The sequence below is a fragment of the Nerophis lumbriciformis genome, linkage group LG34 (genome assembly GCF_033978685.3).
Source record: "Nerophis lumbriciformis linkage group LG34, RoL_Nlum_v2.1, whole genome shotgun sequence".
Classification (NCBI taxonomy): Eukaryota; Metazoa; Chordata; class Actinopteri; order Syngnathiformes; family Syngnathidae; genus Nerophis; species Nerophis lumbriciformis.
Genome location: NC_084581.2, coordinates 10,172,115 through 10,197,912, shown reverse-complemented (window position 1 = coordinate 10,197,912; position 25,798 = coordinate 10,172,115). Strand labels below are relative to the sequence as shown.

The 25,798-nt window shown below is 41.0% G+C and overlaps 1 protein-coding gene across 2 annotated transcripts in view; it reads right to left on the bottom strand.

The window, feature by feature from the left end:
- The window catches only part of LOC133576296 (kelch-like protein 29), a 490,295-nt gene that overhangs the window by 62,633 nt on the left and 401,864 nt on the right, over positions 1-25,798 (bottom strand). The gene's annotated exons all lie outside the window — the stretch shown is intronic.

Genomic DNA, 25,798 nt, shown 5'->3' with positions numbered 1-25,798 from the left:
GCGGAGTGCGCGCCCATGGGAGGCTGAGCCGTTGCGACAGTAAAACCTGTAAACAAGCCGGTGCTCGGTGTCAGAGCGGCGGGCAGAGACTGACCCTGCTGACCTCTCCGGGCTCAGAGCCATGTGCCCCCGGCTGAAGGGGGCTGAGAGAACACAGTCCAGCTTGCATCATTCCACAGAGACAGAAAACGATAATAAGCCAAGGACTCCTCCTCATACACACCTCTCAAAAGGTTATCACATTTATCATTATAACTATGATTATAAGTAAGTTTGTACCTTTAATAATACAGTTCCATCACTTATAACTTATAAGACACTTTTGGTACCATGATAATTATTGTTTTTCACCAATGCGAGCTTCCTTTTAAACCACTTTTTTTCTGCAATCGGCAGCGTGCACCGGTGGCAGAGGGGTTAGTGCAGTGGTTCTCAAACTTTTTTTTGTCATCCCCCACTTTGGACAAGGGGGAGTTTTCAAGCCCCACCTGCCCCCATCGGCCTAACAGAACGCTAATGCCAAGTTTAACATTTTCAAATTTATTGAACATCAAGTAACATCAAGTTGTATACATTCAAACTCAATAACATAAAATAACATCAAGTTCAATAATGAATAAAATAACTGTGCAGTTGTGGTATAACTTGCCCATCCATCCATCCATTTTCTACCACTTATTCCCTTTGGGGTCGCGGGGGGCGCTGGAGCCTATCTCAGCTACAATCGGGCGGAAGGTGGGGTACACCCTGGACAAGTCGCCACCTCATTGCAGGGCCAACACAGATAGACAGACAACATTCACACTCACATTCACACACTAGGGCCAATTTAGTGTTGCCAATCAACCTTTCCCCAGGTGCATGTCTTTGGAGGTGGGAGGAAGCCGGAGTACCCGGAGGGAACCCACACAGTCACGAGGAGAACATGCAAACTCCACACAGAAAGATCCCGAGCCCGGGATTGAACCCAAGACTACTCAGGACCTTCGTATTGTGAGGCAGATGCACTAACCCCTCTTCCACCGTGCTGCCTGGTATAACTTGCATCAAGTTCAATAATAAATAAAATAACTTGCATCAAGTTCAATAATAAATAAAACAAAAGTGTTATAACTTGCATCAAGTTCAATAATAAATCAAAAAATGTGTTATAACTTGCATCAAGTTCAATAATAAATCAAATAAAAGTGTTATAACTTGCATCAAGTTCAATAATAAATCAAATAAAAGTGTTATAACTTGCATCAAGTTCAATAATAAATCAAATAACTCCTCCTACTTATAGCGCACACAGTCACACATATATAGGACTTTGGGGATTGTCCTGCGGGGAGGCATGGCGGGGGGTTGAGGATGCCTCCAATGGGGCTCCAGTCCTCCTGTCTTGTCCCCTGCTCGTCCATCCCTCAATCTTAGCTGCATATTAGACACTTAGGATTTGGGGGGCTTGGTTTGGTTGGGACCCACCATGACCTTGATGTCCCCCAATTTTAATCGCATTATTAGTTCCCACAAGCATACATATCTCACTCACGCTACAGTACACACATCAATAGGGACTGGAGGTCGGCTGTAACGGCTGACCTCCTAATTTTAACTACACAGTAGACACTCTGGGGGCCTTGTACACATGCATGGGGGGTTTGGGGTTCGGCGCACCCCTCATTGCCTCGTCGGACGGCGGGGACTGCGGTCTGGTGGCCTGCCAGGCTTTTATTCATTTATTATTGTTATATATATTTTTTTATTTTTAATGTATTTATTATTTTTATTTTTATTATTTACTTATTTTTATTTTATTTTATTTTTTTAAATTTTATTTTTTTATTTTATTTTATTTTTTTATTTTTTTTAATCTTATTATTTATTTGTGTGTGGCGTCGCGCGGGTCTCACTTCCTGTTGGATGGGGTCCGTGCCCGTGTGGCCCGACCTTGCGCTGTGGGGTCTCTGTTGGTGACTTGGTGTGGTGGCGGCGCAGCCCCCGTGTCTGGTCTGGATGCTGTGTCTCGGTTGTTTGGGCGGTGGTGTGTTTGTGCGGGTTTGGGTTGGGGTGGGGGGCCTTTTGGTTGGGGGGGTTGTTGGTGTCTCTTGTTTGCGTGTTGGCGTTCGGGCTGACCGGCGGGCTGGCGCCGGCTGGTCTCCGTGGCCCTGGTGGCGTGTGGTTGCTGGTCGCAGTTTTTTTTTGATCGCTTTGATTTGATTGGCTGGTGCTGGCTGTCTGGGGTTATTGCGGCTGCTGTTTCTGTTGCCGTTTGTTTGTGGTGTGGGCGCCCGTGGCTGCTGGGTCTGGTGCAGGGGTGTGGCTGATGTTGTGACTGATGGCAGCGCGCGCGCGTGATGGCTGTCGGGGCTGACGAACTGTGTATATGTATGTATATGTGTGTGTATGTATGTATGTTTATATATGTGTATGTGTACATATGTGTATGTATATGTATATATGTGTATGTGTGGGTATGTATACGTGTATGTGTGTATGTGTATGTATATATGTATGTATATTTCTGGGGGTACGCTCTGGGCCTGCCTGTCAGACGGGGGTCGACGCCTCAGGCTACTGCATCCGAACTGCGTGTCTGGAGCTCCTGGGTCCCGCTGTCCATCCCTTCCGGGTGCCCGTCTTGGTTGGGGCCTGTTGGGCCTAGTCCCTGCGTCTATTGTGGTAGCTTGGTGCTGCAAGGTATTCCGAGGTGCTGCGAGTCGGCCAGTTGCTGGGGTAGTGACCTTGTTTGTCAGCATGTCTGTGATCTTCTTTTAATTCTTTTTTTTTTTAATTAATTAATTAATTAATTTATTAATTTATTTATTTTTTAATATATTTTATTAATATTATTTTTTAATTTTCCCCTCCCTCAGGGGGGGGGGCTCGGCGGGGCGGTTGCTGGTTGTTCCATCTCCATCGTTGGGGTCCCTGCGGGTGGGGTGGGTGGTTCCCGTGGCCCTGTGCCTGGGTGGTCCTGCGGCGGCCGGTTTGGGTGGGGTGGCCGGGGGCTGGCCTCGCCGCGCTCTCCGGGGGTGGGGGGTGGGCTCGTGGGGGCCCGGTTGCCGGTGGGGCGGGGGCGGTCTTCCCGTCCGGTTGCGGGGAGTCTCTGGGTCCCTCGGGCGGGGCGTCTCGCCTTTCTGCCCGTGTGGGGTGTGGTCTCTCGCTGGCTTGGGGTCTGGCTGTCCCCTGCTTTTCTCGTGCCCTGTCCTCTGCCGGGTGCGTCTGTCTGCGGCCTGCTGCTGGCCCTTGTGGGCGGTACGGTGGGTCGGGCTCTGGGGTTCCTGTCGCTGGCCGGCTTGGCTGCGTGGGGGCGGTGGTCCCTGGTTCCCTGGGCACCACGCCTCCTGTTTGTGGGTTGGGCTCTCGGGGGTGATGGGGCCGTGCTCTGGCTCCCACGCACTCTGGGAGTCGAATGTATTGTACATGCAAATTCACATATGCTCACATACGTACATAGGTACCTACGCTCCCACATACATACACAAATACAGTACATATTTACCTACCTAATGTTCGTACATCCACACGCACATTCAATATACAAACATACACATACTGTACATATACATTCACTGTACAAACACATATACACATTCTGTACATATACATTCATTGTACAAACACATATACACATTCTGTACATATACAAGTACATATGCATACTTACACTCATGCACATAATCACGTTTCATCAAACATATATTAACGTTGTTGCCCTAGGGTAAACTGGGTGTAACACATGGCACACTGACAAAGCTTAACCTATTGTGACTATAACAATCTACAAGGTTAATGTAGGTTGCTTCTCTTTCTCCCCCTCCATTTTTCTGCATTCTTTCGTATCTCAAGTTATCATTACGTATATGTATTGTTGCATTTAAACAACTGTATTGTTGATAATAAAGGTAAATTATTGGTATTGTTCATTATCAATAGCGCTATTTCTATTGGTATTTGTATTGATCCATTTGTAGTGTAATAATGCTCATTGTCATTTCTGTATTATTTTTTATTTTTCGCTAACTGCTTATTTGCTATTACTTTTACCATCATATTTGTACATGTCATATTTGCTGATGTTGCTCTATTGTTGTTGTTGTTGTTGTTGTTGTTTGCTGTTGTTGTTTTTGTCTCTCTGTCTAATCCCCCTCTTGTCCCCACAATTTCCCCCTCTGTCTTCTTTTTTTTTCTCTTTCTATCCCCTCCTGCTCCGGCCCGGCTGCACTAAATGATAATATAAATACATTTAATAAAGTCAAATACAAATAAGGCAACAAGAGAAGTATCCTACACTTCTCTTTTGTAAAGTAAATCTGAACAGCCGACATGGGCATCTACATCAACTATATGATTTGCCTGAGAAGCTGGACAGGACATAAAAAAAAATAAAAAATAAATAAATAAATAAATAAATAAATAAATAAATCAAATAACTTGCATCAAGTTCAAAATAAATAAAATAAAAGTGCCACTTTGCAATCTTTGCAAAAAAAAAAAGGAGGAGCTATGCATTTGGCAAGACAGGGCAAGTGACAGCACTTTGCCCCGGGAGAGCCACCTTGCTTCACTGTGAAACACATACTTGCCAACCCTCCCGGATTTTCCGGGAGACTCCCGAAATTCAGCGCTTCTCCCGAAAACCTCCCGGGACAAATTTTCTCCCGAAATTCAGGCGTACCTGAGTGACGTGTCGACAGCATGTTTTCACGTCCGCTTTCCCACAATATAAACAGCGTGCCTGCCCAATCACGTTATAACTGTAGAATGATCGAGGGCGAGTTCTTGGTTTCTTACGTGGGTTTATTGTTAGGCAGTTTCATTAACGTCCTCCCAGCATGGCAACAACACACAACAACAGCAGTCACGTTTTCGTCTACCGTAAAGCAGTTCGTCTGCCGTAAACAGCAATGTTGTGACACTCTTAAACAGGGCAATACTGTCATCTAATGTACATGCATATGTGACATTAACATCTAGGGCTTTTAGAGAGTGCAGTGCACAACTGCGCACACAACATGGAGACGAAGCAGAATGCATCATCAGAGAGGGTGTTCAGCATGGTTAGAAAAATAGTGACAGAGAATAGAACAAGGATGGACAATTCAACCCTTAACTCAACAATGAGTAGATGAGTGTTATGTGTGTGTATATGTGTAAATAAATGAACACTGAAATTCAAGTATTTCTCTTATTTATATATATATATATATATATATATATATATATATATATATATATATATATATATAGCTAGAATTCACTGAAAGTCAAGTATTCTTATATATATATATATATATATATATATATATATATGTGAAATACTTGACTTGGTGAATTCTAGCTGTAAATATACTCCTCCCCTCTTAACCACGCCCCCACCCCCACCTCCCGAAATCGGAGGTCTCAAGGTTGGCAAGTATGGTGAAACAGCAGGGCTGTATGATCAGCTCCAATTTCCTCAAACAGTGCAGAGAATAGTCGCGCTTTCAGTGGTCGTGTTTTGATCAAATTTACCGCGCTCACATCTGTTAAAACCTCATTGAGTTCGGGGCTGAGCTGCCTTGACGCGAGTTCTTCCCGGTGAATGACACAGTGTGTCCAATGCGCATTTGGCGCAACCCTCTTTATTAGAGCCTGCAGCTTGTTTCTTGACCCTGCCATGGTCATTGCGCCATCAGAGCAAAAGTCCACACAGTTTTCCCATTTAAGGTCGTGTTCTTTGAGGAAACTGTCCATTATCTTGAACAGCTCATCAGCAGAGGCTCTATTTTTGATGTATTTGCAAAACAGCAAATCCTCGCACAGTGACTCACCATTCACAAAGCGGACGTATGCGATGAACAGGAAGTCTTTATTGCTGTCAGTAGCTTCGTCCACTTGTAAAGCAAAACGACTTTCTTTTCATTTGTCTCCGAGTTGTTCCTCAAGATCACTTGCAATGTCGCATATACGTCTCGCAACTGCGTCGTTTGACAGTGGGACAGCTTTTCATTTTGCTGCGCTTGTCTCGTCAAGTTTGTTCCGCTTAGCCCCGCCCCCATTAGTTACTGTTGCTATGTCTGTCAAACTTTTGCTCCTACCTAGAAATGTAAAGCCTACAGGAAAAATAAGTAATTTACATTTATTTATATAGCGGATTTCACAGACAGAATCACAAAGTGATTTACAGTGTGTATAGAAAATGAAAGCCTAGTAAAAAAAAAAAAATCTAAAAAAAAAAAAAAAAAAAAAAAAAAAAAAATTTAAGTGAAATTCCCTCCCGTTCCTCGCGCCCCACCTGTCATGTCTCTATTCCCCACCAGTGGGGCGCGCCCCACACTTTGAGAAACGCTGGGTTAGTGCATCTGCCTCACAATACGAAGGTCCTGAGTAGTCTTGGGTTCAATCCCGGGCTCGGGATCTTTCTGTGTGAAGTTTGCATGTTCTCCCCGTGACTGCATGGGTTCCCTCCGGGTACTCCGGCTTCCTCCCACCTCCAAAGACATGCACCTGGGGATAAGTTGATTGGCAACACTAAATTGGCCCTAGTGTGTGAATGTGAGTGTGAATGTTGTCTGTCTATCTGTGTTGGCCCTGCGATGAGGTGGCGACTTGTCCAGGGTGTACCCCGCCTTCCGCCCGATTGTAGCTGAGATAGGCTCCAGCGCCCCCCGCGACCCCGAAGGGATTAAGTGGTAGAAAATGGATGGATGGATGGCAGCATGCACACCGAAAAGAACATGGAAGCAGTTGGCTATTCATGTCAAAGTCAAGCCGATGTCAACAAAGTTCCAACACAGAACTACCTATTTACCTACCTAACTATCCAACTATTTACCTGTACATACCTATCTAGCTACCAAATACTTCACATATACACCTAAATATCAGCCAACATGCTCATCTACCTACCTATATACCATCTATCGAGACAAGATTATCAGTCGCCCTCTGCCCTCCCGAGAGGACATTGCTCGCTCTCGCTCCTGGCAGAGCGCTCTCACCCTGGTCAGCACTCGTTCAACCTGCTGCCATTATGGAAGAGATTTCAGTCACAAAAGAGCCAGACAAACAGAATTTAAAACAGTTTTTACTCGTGGGCCATTAGGCTATTGAATCTGTCCCAATAGCTTTCGCCGTTTTTCACTGCTGTTCGTACTGATATTTATTTTTAACATGTTATTTATTGCTTGTCTTGTATTTTAACTTCACCTAATAGAGTAACTACCTGTATTTTCATCATGCCCTCATGTTTGATGAAATAAAGCGTTTGGTTCTATTCTACCTACCCATCTACCTACATACCCATGTGACCACCTTCCCATCTACTTACATACTTATCTATTTACAAGATATCTGCCTGCATCCAAATCTACATACCCTTCTATCCTATCCATCTTATTACAAATTAACTTACCCAGCTAAATGCATACCTTGCTGACCGCCTTCCCATTTACTTATAGTACATAATCTATCAACCCATTTATTTATAGTATACCTACCTACATACCTATCCATCGACCTTACGACCTATCCATTTTAGTCCCAATTACCCTACATGCCTATCTATTTGACCACCTTCCCATCTACTTACCTATCTATCAATCCATTTATCTACAGTATACCTACTTATATAACCACATACCTAGCTACACACCCAGCTAGCCACCTGCCAACCTATCCATCTATGTACCTCCCTACATACCTATCTATCTGACCATCTTCCCATATACCGTATTTTTCGGACTATAAGACGCACTTAAAATCCTTTCATTTTCTCAAAAATCGACAGTGCGCCTTATAACCCGGTGCGCCTAATGTATGGAATAATTCTGGTTGTGCTTACCGACCTCAAAGCTATTTTATTTGGTACATGGTGTAATGATAAGTGTGACCAGTAGATGGCAGTCACACATAAGAGATACATGTTGACTGCAAGATGACGCCAGTAAACACCGCTTGATGGATTGTACTGTGCTTCAATATATGAGTATTATTATGGTGTGTGTATAAGGTAAGACATATCTGGCGTTTTGTTTCACAAAATTATGCAAAACCAACTTTTCTTACCTTCTGGTACCTGCTGATGTGCTGCATAAGTTCTGAAAATGTGTGCGCGTCCGCCATTGTAGTCCGTGACGACTCCGTGATCTGTAAGATTCTTCTTTTTCTCTATCTTCTTGTTATGTGACATTCATCCTCCGCTGTTGCCATTTCTAATATAAAGTAGTGTAAAGTTCTAACTTATATCTGTCAGTAGTCTCGCTATGGAAGTGCTAAAAACTACCGGTGTAGTGGGTTTACATAATTCACCCACGGAACTTTAGTTATTAGAGAGTTCCGGTCGGACGGTTTTTCACGGGACACATTTCCGGCGTTGTTGTTGCACTTGTGAGACACGGATGAGGAGATGCTGCTCCGTGATTGATTTAAGTAAAGTCTGATTTTCATTAAAACAATTAGCTCCATCTTTTGACACTTCTTCCACGCACGTCCTTGCACGCTACACCGCTACAACAAAGATGACGGGGAGAAGACACTGTCGAAGTGGGGCCACGTAAATAAGACCGCCCACAAAACGCCGCATCCTGAAGCAACAATCAGAAGGCGGCTTGAAGATGATCTGTAAAACATCATTTATGCAACATTTTGACCAAAGAACCACCATTACATGTGTACACCACAAGGAAGTGTTTTAAATTTAGGGAAAAAAAATCATAATATGACCACTTTAATGCGCCTTATAATCCGGTGCGCCTTTTGTATGAAAATAGACCTGAATAGACCCGCTCATCTGCAGTGCGCCTTATAATCTGGTGCGCCCTATTGTCTGAAAAATACGGTACCTACTTACTTACAAACTTATCCAGATAGATGTCTACGATATACCTACATATTTACCTATATACTGTATCTATCTCCAGTACATACTCGCTTATCTACATAACTGCATAACTCCATACCTATCTAACTGCCCAATAACTACCTGCCTACCTGGCAACATACCTACATTAGGGTACATATACATACGTACAATGACACAAAAGAGGTATAATTTAAGAACTGACAGTTTTCTGTAACACAGTACACGCATACTGTAGCTAATATAAACAACAAAGTTTATATGCGGACGATGACATAAGAAGGCTTATCCTACACCATTTTTCTGTTTTGAGTCAGTGAGAGTGTTCAAAATGGCAAGATGCTAAACATATATAAACTTAAATAAATAACATTTGTGAAGTGATGTATTGTTTGTTTGGTAAGTATTGTATGCAAATTGTGAATGGTGTATTGACAGTCGAATATCTGAACTCCTTTGCCCTGAGCTCAGTCACACATAATCTCACTTAAAGATCAATAGGATTCTTGTTGTGAAGGAAGTTTGTTTTTAGTAATTAAAACAGAGAATGGACATGAAATAAGAACGTTTGTCTTTAGACCTCAGCATCCGTGGCCTACGATACCACTGAATATCAGAAGGGTTCTTGCAAAAAATGTCCTTAAAACCTTCATCATAGACCTCATGTTGTGACGTTAAAGTCTGAGCTATTTGATTGGCAACACCAGCAGAGGATGAATTAATAAACACACGATGACTGTTGGGAGAACAGAAGAGAAAGCGTTGCCAAGGCAACCAGCACGGGAACTTCCAAAAGCAACAGTCAGCGACAAGCTCTATACTGTACTCAACCTCACTTGTGTTTTTCCCCTTCTCTCCTTGCTAAACTTTGGAAGACGAAGCAAAGGGATGGGGGGGAGAGGCGCGCCATCTGCAAATCCGCCTAAACCACATCTGCTGTGATCCCGCTTTGCTCGCCAAACATGTTTAAAATGGCAGGAAAAGGACTTCAGATGGACCACATCTGGACGCTGCTAAAAGGTAGGAGGCACACACACAAACCTCAGTGGACTCACACACGCTTACTGTAAACCTCCACTGTATTTATGATGAGACTACAAATCACTGAGGTCCATTAAACATGCAGTGCATTGTGGGAAATGTGATCTCTTTACCTACTTCCCCTCTGTCTCGCTACTTCCATTCCTGCTTCCTCGCCCGTCCTCCCACACTCCGCACAGCCACATTGAAATGAGATGCACACTTGCAGAGAATATCCAAATCCAAACTGTCAGACTGAATGTTAAAAAAAAAGTATAAGAGGCCACAAGTCGTAGGCAAAATAAAAGTCTTGCCAGCACAAAGTTCTTGATTTCTTATTCTAGCATTAAGCTGTCTTTGCATCGTTAAACCACTTGTTTTACATCTATAGACACCAGGGGGCAGAGTGGTGAAGGTAAAAGTGCTTCATTTGTTGGATAGCAAAGTGCTAAAAATGCTAACCTTGCTGTGCTGCAGCTACCACGTTTATTTGGTGGCGAGAGTTTTCATCCGAGAAAAAATGTCCAAAAGTTTGCTGCAAAGTATTGAGGCCCGTCCCGTTGTAAAATTGTAAAACTGTTACGTAAACGAAAAAACAAAGTAAATGTTTTCATTATTTATGATCTTCGTTGGAAATAGTAAGGTCAGTGGTCAACAGTCATTAGCTATTATCTGTGGTTGGTACCATTCCAGTTGTCGTAAGATATCTGGAATATATTATATATTGTGACTTTGGAGAATGTTAATGTAACGTGCGGAGTTCCACAGAGTTCGGTTCTTGGCCATGTACTCTTCAGTATTTACATGCTGCCGCTAAACGACATCATACGCAAATACGGTGTTAGCTTTCACTGTTATGCTGATGACACCCAACTCTACATGCCCCTAAAGCTGACCAACACACCAGATTGTAGTCACCTAGGGGCGTGTCTAAATGAAATTAAACAATGGATCTACAGCAACTTTTTGCATCTTAACTAACACTAAGAAAATGGAAATGTTGATTATCGGTCCTGCTAGACACCGGCACCTATTTGAGAAAACCACCTTAACATTTGACAACCAAACAATTACACAAAGTGACTCAGTAAAGAATCTGTGTATTATCTTCGACCCAACTCTCTCGTTTGAGTCACACATTAAGAGTGTTACTAAAACGGCCTTCTTCCATCTCCGTAATACCGCTAAAATTCGTCCCATTTTGTCCACCACCGAAGCTGAGATTATTATTCATGCGTTCGTTACGTCTCGTCTCGATTACTGTAACGCATTATTTTCGGTTCTCCCTATGTCTAGCATTAAAAGACTACAGTTGGTACAAAATGCGGCTGCTAGACTATTGACAAGAACAAGAAAGTTTGATCATATTACGCCTATACTGGCTCACCTGCACTGGCTTCCTGTGCACTTAAGATGCGACTTTAAGGTTTTACTACTTACGTTTACTACTAAACGGTCTAGCACCAACCTATCTTGCTGATTGTATTGTACCATATGTCCCGGCCAGAAATCTGCGTTCAAAGAACACCGGCTTATCAGTGATTCCCAGAGCCTAAAAAAAGCGTTTTATATTCCGGCTCCAGTACTCTAGAATGCTTTACCGGTAACAATTAGAGATGCTACCTCAGTAGAAGCATTTACGTCCCATCTTAAAACTCATTTGTATACTGTAGCCTTTAAATAGACCCCTTTTTAGACTAGTTGATCTGCTGTCTCTCTTTTCTGCTCTGCCCCCCTCTCCTGCGCAGAGAGGTTAACAGGTGACCACGGATCAGCCTCCATGGATGAGGCAATCGCTGTTCAAAGTCGGGACCCAGAATGGACCACTCCTCTTTGCATCAGTTGGTGACATCTCTACGCCCCGACGCCCCATTCAAGATGATCCCCTGCAGGCCCCACTATGAACTGGACTCTCACATTATTAACTGTATCCACTCTGCATCCATTGCACCGGTGACCCAGGGGGGATGCACACCTCTGCAGCCCTTTCTAAGGTTTCCCGTTGTTCCCATTGGGTTGAGATTTTTCTTGCCATAGTGTGGGATCTGAGCCAAGGATGTCGTTGTGGCTTGGGACATTTGTGATTAAGGGCTGTATAAGTAAACTTTGATTTATTGATTGACTGCTGACCTAGAAACAGTTTTACACTGTGGCGGGGCGTTAGCCACTAGCAAAGACTGATCAGTGGACCACACTGCTTCTATTTACATCTATTCTTTAGTGATGCACAGATCAATACTGAAATATCAATACCAAATCTTTATGATCTGCTATAGATTTTTAAAATCCCAATATCAATACTTTTGATACTTTAGTTACTTTAAGATATTGTATATCATTAACAGGAACACAGAGTAAAGTAACAAAATCATTGGGAACTTTTCAAAATGAAATGCGATTGGTGAGAACTATTTTTTCTTCCGCCTGAGTAAATACGTAATGCGCAGCGACACACAGTGTCATCTGCCATTTGTTTAAGAAAAATATTGGCGATGAGTCACTCAGTATAATAAACAAGCATGTGTATGCATCCTTTTATTATAGGCTATTTGGAGACACGGTATACACAGTTGAATATAAATAAAATAACACAGCAGAATATCGCCTTCTTTTGTTTCGCCCTGTGACTTTATATCTTTTGAAGATGATTCCCCAAGAGCAGCAACACTTGAAATACAATACTTTTTACTTTTCACCAGACACATTAGGTATATTTGCACAAAGTATCGGTATCAGATTGGCATCGCCAATACCAGCCTGAATTTTACCCCGCATCGGATCGCAAAGAAAATCAGTGGTATCGCACATCACTACTATTCTTGTCTTCAGTAAGGTAAGATAACGGAGCGTACGCATTAATCCTTTTGCACACATTCCTGGCTCTCATGTTGTTTTAAACTATTAACCGATTGCTAGTCGCGCACGTTTCAACACTTGATTGATCTAAAAATACTAATATCAGATTTTTTTTAATCGCTGCTACCAATGGAGCCGAATCGCTCGCTTGTCAAACCGGATATTCCGTTTCATCGGTTTATCTCGCACAACTTCAGTATTCACCTGTGCATTCACCTACATACCTATTTAACTAACTACCTATCTAGTAATATAGCAAATCTAACCTCCAATCAAATGTCTGTGATTTCAGATTTTACAGTGTTCTTGAAGGCAGCACAAGTACGGTGTAGTAAGAATACAATGCGACTTGTGCGTGCTCAAAGGGTAGCGTGTCACTGCGGCATATCGCGCATGAACATTTCCCAGCGGTGAATGATGTACACACACTCGGGAATTGAGAGTGAGCAACGGCGACGATTGACTCCATTTCTCTCTATCCCTGTCATGCCGGGCGGCCATCGCTCTCCGGAGCACGTAGAGTAAATGCTAGCGTCGTCCTTACAGACGGATGGTGTGAGCTGTCACCTTCATCTTCCAGGCCCTGTTGCCGAGACAGCCTAGTAAAAAAAACGACTCGGGAATGTTGGAATAATGACAAGAAAACTATTTTTAGGGCTGCAATTGCATGACAAAATACTAAACATATATGAATAAAGTTAAAGTATCAATGATAGTCACACACACTCGGTGTGGGGAAATTATCCTCTGCATTTGACCCATCCCCATATTCACCCCCTGGGAGGTGAGGGGAGCACTGAGCAGCAGCGGTGGCCGCACTCGGGAATCATTTTGGTGATTTAACCCCCAATTCCAACCCTTGATGCTGAGTGCCAAGCAGGGAGGTAATGGGTCCCATTTTTATAGTCTTTATTATGACTCTGCCGGGGTTTGAACTCACGACCTTCCAGTCTCAGGGCGGACACTCTAACCACAAGGCCACTGAGCAAGTCTAGAACTTACTTTTTCAACAAGCAAGCACAAAAATTTTGTCCTGAAGTCGCACAATCACGACACAATCACGCTATGCTTCACATTGCCACCAGGGGGCCTACTTGCATGCTTTTCAGATGTCGCTGCTTTATAACCAGAATGAACTTCAATAACGGAAAGTCTTTAAAAGCACGACTCATGATGGTGACTTGTATTGTTTTCTAAATCGATGCATGACGATACTTGCTCTCCCTGGTTTATTTTGACATGCAGCCGGCGAGCACTAATATGTTGAACATATGGAAGCGCTCCATGGGAGGTTCCAAAGACGTGTGGAGTGAGTTTCTTTTAGCTCATTTCTCTTCAATTCTCTCTGGACCGGGAAGACCATATGCTTAACCGTGTAGGCGCAGGGGTTCCCTTGCTATCGCTTCACACAAACAATGCAGAGGGGATGCTTGCTTAAACATCTCTTCTTATAATGATATAGTAACAAAACCAAGAGGAACATTTCCAAACCTCAATCCAAATGTTCTTCTCCAGTCCTGTATCATGGCATAATGCATCTTTAGCCTATTCCCCACCGCTCTAAAAAGGGTTAAAGTCCCAATGATCGTCATACACACACTAGGTGTGGTGAAATTACCCTTTGCATTTGACCCATCCCCATGTTCACCACCTGGGAGGTGAGGGGAGCAGTCAGCAGCAGCGGTAGCCACGCTCGGGAATCATTTTAGTGATTTAACCCTCAATTCCAAACATTGATGCTGAGTGCCAAGCAGGGAGGTAATGGGTCCCATTTTTATAGTCTTTGGTATGACTCGGCCAGGGTTTGAACTCACAACCTTCCAGTCTCAGGGCGGACACTCTAACCACAAGGCCACTGAGCAGGTCAAGGTTAGGAGATTTATGTTGAGTAGTTTTATTGTAATCAATCAATCGATCCTGATCCACTCCAGTCACTCCAGTGACGTGAAGCCACAGCTGTTTTACCTCTTCATCATTTACTAATATCTCTCGGCTTATTCGCACACATTTTTACTAGTGTCTAACACGCATGACAAATGTCTACTGAGCGTGTGCAGTGCACGCTAAATGGCTGACAAAATGACACATGAAGGTTGATGCGGTGTGAAAAATGGACTATAGCGTAAAAAACCTGCATGAAAAATAAGAATGAGTCACAAGTGAGTGCACACGAAGACATTCAGCGTCAATGACCGTGGGAGTGTGCGTGCACCATGTGATGCGTGAGCAAAACATGCACCTTGCTTCGTGTTTCTGTGAGAGTGTGTGCGTGTTAGCCAGAATGGATGGAAGTAGTGTAGAGTGGGGGGTAGGTTTGGTGAATTGGGGGGGATTAGATGCAGAATGTTGCCCTGAGCCACGACTGACAGGTGCAATGTGTTCTCCTCCCAGGCGCGTTTCGGCATGACTTCATTTCCGAGAAGAGAAAACATCTTTGGCTGCACACGAAAACATGTTCAGGTCATCATTTCCAGAATTTCCTTGTAGCCTGGTTTGAAAACTGCTTTTTACCACATAACCTGCCTTTGAATTATACATCCTGCCGTGCAAAGAAGTCTGGTAATGCATGGATGTAGACAACCACAACGTATGGACACTGGGCATCCCCTGCGTGTTTATAATACAGTGCTAACACAGTTTTTGTACGCCCCACTTTTCATACATTTGGTTTTTCGAAAAAGTATTAGTATACATACATTAGTATTAGTATACCACAAAAAGTAAAAAATATACATTTATATTTCGTATACAGTCTCAGTTATTTCACACCCAAACATTCCATGTAACAAACTAGCCTGCGTTTGCCTGCGTAACTTTCCATAGAATCCGCAAACAAGAATTCCCACATGTTGGTGACCCAGGCTCAAAGTGTGGTGCGAGTACAACTATGTGTGTGCGGGTTCTATTATGGTGGTACTCAGGATTGTACCTCCATTAATTTCCATTTATTTTCTTTAACCTTGTATTAATCTTCGTTCTGTCGTTGTGGCTTGTGCAGCCCTTTGAGACATTTGTGATTAAGGGTTATATAAGTAAACTTTGATTGAATGATTGAATCTTGTTTTGAAGTGAGTTATATTTATATAGCGCTTTTCTCTAGTGACTGAAAGCGCTTTTACATAGTGAAACCCATTATCTAAGTTACATTTTAAACCAGTGTGGGTGGCATTGGGAGCAGGTGGGTAAAGTGTCTTGCCCAAGGACACAACGGCAGTGACTAGGATGGCGGAAGCGGGGATCGAACCTGGAACCCTCAAGTTGCTGGCACGGCCACTCTACCAACCGAGCTACAGTATATCGCCCTTGTTTTGGCTTCTATTTACTTTCTTTTTCCTTGAATGTCCCCAATTTTACTTTGTATTTACCTTATTTTACCTTTTATTTAAATGATAAATAAATATAAATGGGTTGTACTTGTATAGCGCTTTTCTACCTTCAAGGTACTCAAAGCGCTTTGACACTACCTCCACATTTACCCATTCACACACACATTCACACACTGATGGAGGGAGCTGCCATGCAAGGCGCTAACCAGCACAACGGACATGACGAGTTTGGTACTAGGTGGGGATTGAACCAGGGACCCTCGGGTCGCGCACGGCCATTCTTCCACTGCGCCACGCCTTCTTTTACTTTGTATTTACCTTCTTATACATTGTATTTATCCTCTTATTTTGTATTTACCTTCTTTACCTTCTATTTTTCCTCTTTTATTTAGTTTTTACCTGCTATTTACCTTCTCTTACCTTTTTACCTTCTTGTATCTTATATTTACCTTACTCTACACTGCATTTACCTTGTTTTAGCTTGTTAACCTTGTATTTACCTTCCTTTACCTATATTTACCTTCTATTACCTGCAAGCGCAAGTCACACATTTTAAGCTAAGGTATAGGTGATAAAAAGTGTGGTGGTGTGGCGCAAAAACAAATTGCGCATTGTACCGCATCATGAAATACAAATGAAATTAATAAATAAGTCATTAAACAAATATCTCATTAAAAAGACCATGAATTATATGAATTGATCACAAATATTGGCTATTAAATAAATAATTGCCAAATAGTGAAGAAATAATGTTTTATATATTTCACAACTAAATTATTTAACACTAAATGTAATTTAGTTTACATTCTGATAAATTATTTTAATTTGTATTTATTTATTTTACACGGCGAACAATAACTTAAGTAAGCAGTTTCATAACTCGATTGATTTTTCCAACGACTGACCACAAAATTAGGTACACAATCTAATGAGAGCCAATAGAAAAATCTTGTATTTCCAAAGATTTGATTGGTACCAAGTTGTAGTGACTATGGGGGTTTTATTTTTCCTACACAAGCTTAACAAAATCAACACAGAATGTGTGCATTTTCGCTTCCTATGTTTGCATATCAGGTTCAAGTGAAAATGCTTTGACCTGCTGTGATATGTGATTACACATACAGTCTGACTTGTTACGGTCAAACAAGTGGCCGCATTTGACCGGCTGCACACATCAGGAGCGAGCATGCCACAGTGGAACGACACAGGACACACACACACACGGATCTGCATGATCAGTACACACTTCAGCAGACTGCATCCGATCCCACCCAACCTTTTAAAACGCATAGTTTGTGTGCAATGTGTACATTGCAGTAGGCTTTGCATTTCACAACATGGTTTTACTGATCCATATTGTTTCTGGATATACAGGAGAGATAGTGTAAACGGACAAATCACATTTATCCTGTGAATGTGAGCCTCATGTCGTCAAATACCTGTCATACACCCAAAGTGTATGAAATGAACACCTGTGGTAAATTAACACAGCAGCTATAACGTAGGGAAAAAAATTAGGTTTAAACACTGTTTTCATTAGCGGTGCAGACAATTAAATATTAAACACGAGTGAAACAAGCAAGAGTAATTCCAAGGTTACCTGCAGTCTAGAGTAGACTAGGTATTTACTATTTGTATTATTTACTTTTGCATTTTCGCTACCTCATGTTGACACTTGTTTATGTGCATTTTTGTCAAGGATATCTGCTGTTATAAAAACTAAAATGCATTACTGTGCATGCATGGATCATTAAAAATGATCAATTAGAGGCATCCTGACCATTAAATGTTTCAAAACGAGTGGAGCAAGTGAAATAATCTTGAGGTTACCTGCAGTGTAGACCAACTAAACACCATTTGACGTTAAAAATGTGTACTATTGGTTACATACACATCGTCGCTGCCTAATGACACTTTTGGAGGAGTTAATGTGCATTTTAGTAAAGGATATTGGCTATTATACAACTCACTCGTAGTAAATCGGCACTACAACAAATGCATGAATCATTAAAAATATTACATAAGAGTTGGCCAGACCATTAAATTTTTAAAACGAGTGGAGCAAGCGAAGCTGTCTAGAACAAGTAAACACCATTTAATGTTAAATATTTTATTGCATATTATGGTAATATTGTTAATAGTTTGTAAATAGTAATGTAATCTGGGCAGTAACATTGCAGATAGGGATGGAACAATAGTTTTTTTTTAGTTTTTTTTGAAAGATACGATTCAGTGAGTTGAAATCGATCCAGTAACTTTTTAGCAAAAAATATCAAGCGGTGTGACTGTATAATAAGTACTGGACACTGCAGCAGGTGAAGTTTCCTATATTAATGTTATTTTTGTAAGGGAATTATGTATACATGAATTATGGATAACAAACAAGCAAGTAAACAACAATTAATGGCCGATGCATTCACATTTGAATAAAGTGCAACCGACACTTCAGTTTGAATTAACAAGAGGAAACACTTTCTGCTCACATTCTCAACACTTAGTAAAAGTACAGTAATGCATGAATGAACAGTCTGTTTACCTGAGAAATTCAGGGCAACCAAATTTTTTCAGGTTAACTGAGCAGTAGTTTGACCTGCTATATACCTAACTCTTATTTCAATAAACGGCTACAGTGGCTGAGAAAAGTCACAACAAATTAAAAAGGCACAACACAAAAACATAAAGCACCAACACAACAACTTTAAGTCAAAAAAGAACCACATTAAGACGCAACGGAAATGGCAGCGGACCAGTTTCAACGAAGTACATAGTGGCTGAGGTGGAAAGTTGAAAACGGTGTAATGAACAACGTTGGAAAAGTAAGTGAAGTGTGACCACTTTTTTTCAGTCATAAATAACATTTTCAATAATACTAAACATACTATGTTCATTCCACTGGTTTCAACCTTCTGCTACAGCCACTTGGTCCGTCAGGCGAAACTTTTTCTTCCGTTGTCGCGTCCTATGTGGCTTAAAGTTGGTATGTGACTTTATATTATTGCGTTGTGGCTTTTGCAATCATGCTGCAGCTGAACGTTTTTGTGGCTTTATGTTAATGTCTTGTGGCATTTGCATTTGTTGTGACCTTTCTCGGCCACCGTAGCTATATGCCATTCTTGTTTTGATGACTGATGGCGATGACGCCACAGACAGGTGGACAGACTTGAGTAACATTTAACGTCCTTATCATTAAAAGTGCTAAACTTCATACAAAGTCTGCCATTCTTAAATCCAATGTTTTATTTTGTAGTATCGCTAAAAATCGATGGATTTCCTTTTAAAACGACGTTAGATCGATATATATCTTCCGGAAGGCCAACTTGCCAAGCATAGATGGATGTAGTTGAATCTTATCCATAGATCGTTGAATATAGATAGATAGATCGATGTCGTGGATTAATTGCTACACCCTTAAAAAATATTAACATTTCGTATCACAGTGATTGTGACCATTAGCATGGAAGCTTGCTTCTCCAATAAAAAAGCTGGAGAAACTCACATTGGTCCTTGAGTTTATCTAAGTACGGTTATCAATCCCGGTTTTACACTCAATTTAATTTGAAACGTTAATACTAACCGTTGGGAATTTTACTGCGTTTTATCATTAAAACTGTTAATCGTTACAACCCCACTTGCAGACAACATGGGCATTACTTACAGCGTCAGTCTCCATTGTCTCCTCCAGAGAGTTATTTGCCAGAGACTACCACGACATTCAATTTCCCTCCTGAAGGATGACAGCGCGGCGACACAAAGCTCCTCATCGCTCCTCATCGTTCCCCCACCAAAAAAATACAATTAACCTTGCATAATGGCGTGTGGCGACAAAGAGTCTTTTTGCGCTTTTGAACCCGTCTCTCGTCGCGCGAAAGAAAAGACAATCACCAAATTAAAAGTGATATCTCAGGTAAAGAGGTCATTTTATTTTATTTTATTTTTTCAAATGAAGGAAATTAAACGTGGGAAAGTCTGTTTTAATGCGCCAATACAGCTTCAAAGCACTTTAGTCCTCTGAAATCATTTGTTCTGCCATTCAAAAAAGATTCTTAATATTCTCTGCAGGACAAATAATGGGTTAGATGAGAGCGGAGTAAAAAGCAGCACATAAGAAGTAATACCCTTTACTGTATTAATTTGACTAAGGGCGGCACATTGTTATTCCTGATGAGTGAACATCAGCGCACTGCTAATGGCCAGCCTGGCCTTCCTTTCTTATCAGGCAAAATACGCCATTAACTTCCCCTTTCTAGCCGCGAACACTCACTGGACAATTTCCAAAGAGACAATTAATCAGCCTCTTTTGTCACCTGGAAAGATAGGATCCGCTATGAAACATGTCCCAGCGAGGCGTAATGGAGGTCCTACTCGGAGATTTGGCAGAGACTGGCCTTTTATAATTGGAGGCGTGCGTGGACCCTGCGCTCTGCGCACAAAAGATGGCAGGGAGAAAGGACGGACGGCCATCGCTCAGTCACCACCTTCAGACCAGAAGTATCCTTTTTCTGGCGTCAGATGTGGATGATTTAGCAGAGGGCTAAAAAATGATCAAAATGAGATGTCATTATGTTCATTGTTTTCTAAACCAACATTCATCAACCTATTAATAGAAAAAAATGTCACATTCTAAAAGATAAATGTTCCCCTCTATGTTTTGTAATCTTTTAGGTCAACATGAATCTACAACTAGGCCTGGAGGTTGTTTTTTTTTAGCTTAGCTTAGACTAAATGCAAAGGTTAATATGAGATTTACTGATCCAAAATTTCACTTTGCTAAACATATACATAGACAAACTGTCAAATATTCCGAAAATGTGTAAGGTTTTCATTTGTATTTTATGACCTTTCGAAAAACAAAGCCACAACTTTACTAATATTAAGCTAAACATATTCTGGACCAAAAATCACTTAATATTCTCTGCTGCTCGCTAGTGTTACCATATCTGAGATATAGGGGCGGTATAGCTCGGTTGGTAAAGCGGCCGTGCCAGCAACTTGAGGGTTGCAGGTTCGATCCCCGCTTCCGCCATCCTAGTCACTGCCGTTGTGTCCTTGGGCAAGACACTTTACCCACCTGCTCCCAGTGCCACCCACACTGGTTTAAATGTAACTTAGATATTGGGTTTCACTATGTAAAGCGCTTTGAGTCACTAGAGAAAAAGCGCTATATAAATATAATTCACTTCACTTCACTTCACACTTATTGTGTAGAAATATGGGGAAACAACTACAAATGTGCGCTTCATTCACTAACGGTGTTACAAAAAAGATCAATTAGAATAATACATAATGTTGCATATAGAGAACATACAAACCCTTTATTTATTGAATCACAAATATTGAAATTTAAAGATTTGGTGCATTTGCAAACAGCTAAAATGATGTACAAAGCAAACTATAACCTGCTACCCAAGAATGTACAACACTTTTTCTCAACAAAAGAGGAGAAATATAACCTTAGAAGAAAATCTAATGTAAAACAACACTTAAAACCTTTAGAATATCTGTATGTGGAATTAAATTATGGAATGGATTAACCAAATGAATCAAACAAAGCACCAATATTATTCAGTTTAAGGGACTGTTCAAACTACAAGTGTTCACAAAGTACACAGAACAAGAATTATGACGAACATCTTCAACCCTTTTTTTATTTTCTTTTTTTTTTATTGAGGCAAAGATTAATTATGTATTGTTTACTATGGTATATTATTCATTTATTATGTATTTGTTCACTGTTCTGTTACAGAGAACAAGGAAATTGGATAAAATTGATATGGTATGAAAAGAGGTAGGATTAAATAAGCTTTGCTTCTTCATAGTCCTTTTCAGATGTGCTGTAATAAAACAACCGGAAATATGTGATGAATTACATTGTATTGTATGCATGTTCGAAATGAACTGAAACTGAACTGAACTGAACAATTAGGCCTGATGGTAGACAAGCTTGGCCAAGACTAAATGCAACAGTTGATAAGTGATTTACTAATGCACATTTTCACTTTGCTAAACAAATAAATAGACAAACTGTCAAATATTTAGGTCAATATGAAGCTACAAATAGGCCTGGAGGGGGTTTAGCTTAGTTTAGCTAGCCTAAATGCAACAGTTAATAGACAGTTTACGAATACACATTTTCACTTTGCTAAACATAATTAGACAAACTATCAAATATTCTGAAATATACAAGGTTTTCCTCTATATTTTATGATTTTCCAAGTCATTATTCAGCTATAAATAGGACTGGAGGGCGTTTAGTTTAGTTTCGCTTTAGCTTAACACAGGGGTGTCAAACTCATTTTAGATCGGGGCCACATGGAGAAAAATCTACTCCTAAGTGGGCCGGACTGGTAAAATCACGGCACAATAACTTAAAAAAATACAGACAACTTCAGATTGTTTTCTTTGTTTAAAAATAGAACAAACACATTCTGAAAATGTACAAATCATAATGTTTTTTTTTTTTTTTTTACATATTGCGGTTAATAGTATTCTACCTTTATTTGTTGTTATTTATACTTTCTGAATAAATTATGTGATAATGTTCATCAGTCAACTCATTGGTGTTAATTTTCAATCTATCAAGATAAAAAAATAATATTAAAATCAAATTACAGGATGTACTGATGTACTAACATCATGTGGTATTTTATATATATAGCATAATCTAAAAAGATACAAAGAATGCTTTTGCAACATTTGTTGGACACATTTAGAACAGCAGTTTCCTTCATTAAAAAATGTTGGCTAATTTTTTTTTACTTAGCAAACTCATCCCGCGGGCCGGATAAAACCTGTTTGCGGGTCTGATCCAGCCCGCTGGCCTCACGTTTGACACCCCTGTTTAACAGTTACCATGATATTTATTAATATAAAGTTTCCCTTTGCTAAACATAATAAGACGGAAATAAGAATTATATGATAACATAATATAATACTAATAACGTTATATTAAATAACATGGAATGATTTCAAACAACACCCAAAAGGAGCAGACATTGTAATAGTTTAACCGCATGTTTGGTATTGTGGTTAAAACTAGCAGTGGTGTAGCTGTGCACTGCGCCCTCTCATGTAGCTAAAAAGTAAACATTAGTGACAGCTCCACAGTGGTGGCCGCGCTCTTTTCAGAACGTTAAAGCGTCTCTGCTCAGTCTAATAGACAACTATGAACGCTCTAATGCTCTTCTGTCTCTAACGGCATCCACGTTTCCTGGCGCCATCAGACGCGAGCTGACAGCGTGGCGGAAAGAGAAATAGCGGAAAGAGAAAATTGCATATTATTTACCCGGCGCGTTCAATATGCCACTTTTCCACTGTATAGCTCACAGCCCGCCAACACATACATACAAAAATACACACACACACACACACACACACACACACACACACACACACACACACACACACAAACACACACACACACACACACACACACACGGACACACAAACGGCCGCCAAAGTAGCTGGCGGCTTAAAGTGTTGCAGCGACATGGCGCCTTGACATGTCATTAAAAGTTGTCACAGGTTCTGGGAGAGTGAATTTCTGCAGCAAGAGAAGGAGGAGGAGGGAGGAAAATGGAGGACCATGCATGTCAAATTCAAGCAGCATGATGGAGGCAACCTGGTGGTTTTCAGGTCCCACCCCGGATGGAGGTCAGAGTTGCCTCTTGACGTTTATTTTTCTCAATCCCTTGTCTAGTCCTCTCGAGCTCCGTCTGTTTCTTCAAACACAAGGTGACCCCGGGTCCACCGTCTCAGGGCTTGGTGAAGTGCCCCGTTAAGACAAGCGGAAAAATGTTTTTCTCGACTTCATCTGAATAACCTCAGCTGTCTGCTGGAGGGTGAGATTGCAGAACCAAGCGGGCTGGTCTAGAGGTTGTGGTGGACTGCTCGGTCAACACTTACGGTCCAATTTGAGAGCATGTTCCAGGAAACAGGATTTACCGGTACAAGGAGACGGATAGGTACCAATTCAGTACTTTTATAGATATCATTGTAGGTCCCAACATAAGACTAGACTGGCACATCCAGCTTCAAGACTACCTCCTGAATAGGCATAGCATTCACTACTGCTAACTACCGTCTTGGAATCGCAACTGCATGCCAAGTCTACTAAATTATACTTGCAAATGAGACTCAGAAGTGTCAGAAAACCCCACATTTATCACAATCAGCTCATTTTTAAATATTACTTTAAAATATTCGATTTTATTATTCAATGCTAAACATTTATTAACACAAACAAAAATATGGAAAATTGGTACTGTTGAGTACCGGTATCGATTTCCAGGCGGGAAATTGGTACCACATCGATTCTAATGTGAACGGTAATCGTCACTACTAAGTAAAGTATTTCATTTATTTTCTAATGTGTGGAACCTCGATTCACACACCCCTCATTGTATGAACTTTTTGGTTTACGAACCGCAGACCGAATACAAAAATGCTTTGGTGTACGAACCTTGTCTCTGTGTACGGACGTTTCATCCACTCATTGTGTGCCTCGCAGCACAGCCATTTTATCCCCGGCAGCAGTCAGCATAGTGTTACTGTTAGCTAACTGTGCTAATTTGAGTGGGGTTTTTTTTGGTGATTTTTAGCGTTTTATTTAATTTTTTTAAAGTTTTGCTAGGTCAATTTGAGTCCAAAAAAAGCAATGGACAAGCAATGTGGTTTGAAACGTTCAGGAAGTATCCGCAGCATTGTCAATACTGCCTCCTCCCATCTCCCCCTTTCTTCTGCTGATCACAAAACAAATTTATTTGACAAGGTAGACTGGGTTTATTTTATTCTTAATCATTGTAGTGACTTGGCTATTAGAGTTAAAGGGGAACTGCACTATTTCTGGAAATTCACAATCCTTATGTGAGACAAAAACATTATGTCTTTCTTTTTTAATGCATTCCAAATCCTAAATACAGGCTGACAAGAGTCAGCTAACAATGCAGGTGTAGGAGATTCGATCTATTCCGCCTATAAACTTTTATATACGTTCTGTAAATATATATGTAATGTAGCAACAGGCACATTCTTGATAACATGTAACAGTTACGCACTGTATTTTGGTAATTTTAAGCATTGCCGGAACCTTTTAGCGACACATTGATTTCACAGAGCGCATTGCAACGTTCACTATTTCCTTCAACAACAACTTCTACTAATAATGGAAGACTTCATGAGTGCTACCAGAGACTACTTAGGGACATATGATGATCCTTGTGTTTTTGAGCCTGAATATAAGGAGAATGAGCTACAAGTTTTAGAAGCTGAGCGATAAAAATATAATGCTTTAGTGAAACACTAAGCGTCAAGTACCACTATTGCTAAGTGCTAAACAAAAAATACAAACTATGAACAAAATAAAACAATCACTTACTGTACAATGTCTGCTTTCACTGAGATGCCGACTGATGGGATGCTTATATCTTTCAGCACAAGATTTGTGTTCCCTGCTTAGATGATGAATTCATTATGATCCTCACTCCTCGGGTTAAAAAAAAGGTGGAAGCAAACAAGAATCTTGCTCAGTCTTTGGGTCTAAGTTGAATTTCAAAGTTGACACAACCTTCAACTGTACAAGTCAAGGCATGATTTATAATCTAGAATTAACTTTCACCAACTCAAAGCGATGCAGCAGCAGCTCAGTATGTCAAAATCTGCAGTACCAGGGTGATCAAGGCGCCGTGTTACTAAATGTAGTTCCTCAACGTTAGCGCTTATAATAACAATGCCAAAAAGACTTTGTTAATACGCAGGTCTCGGTTTTTAGATG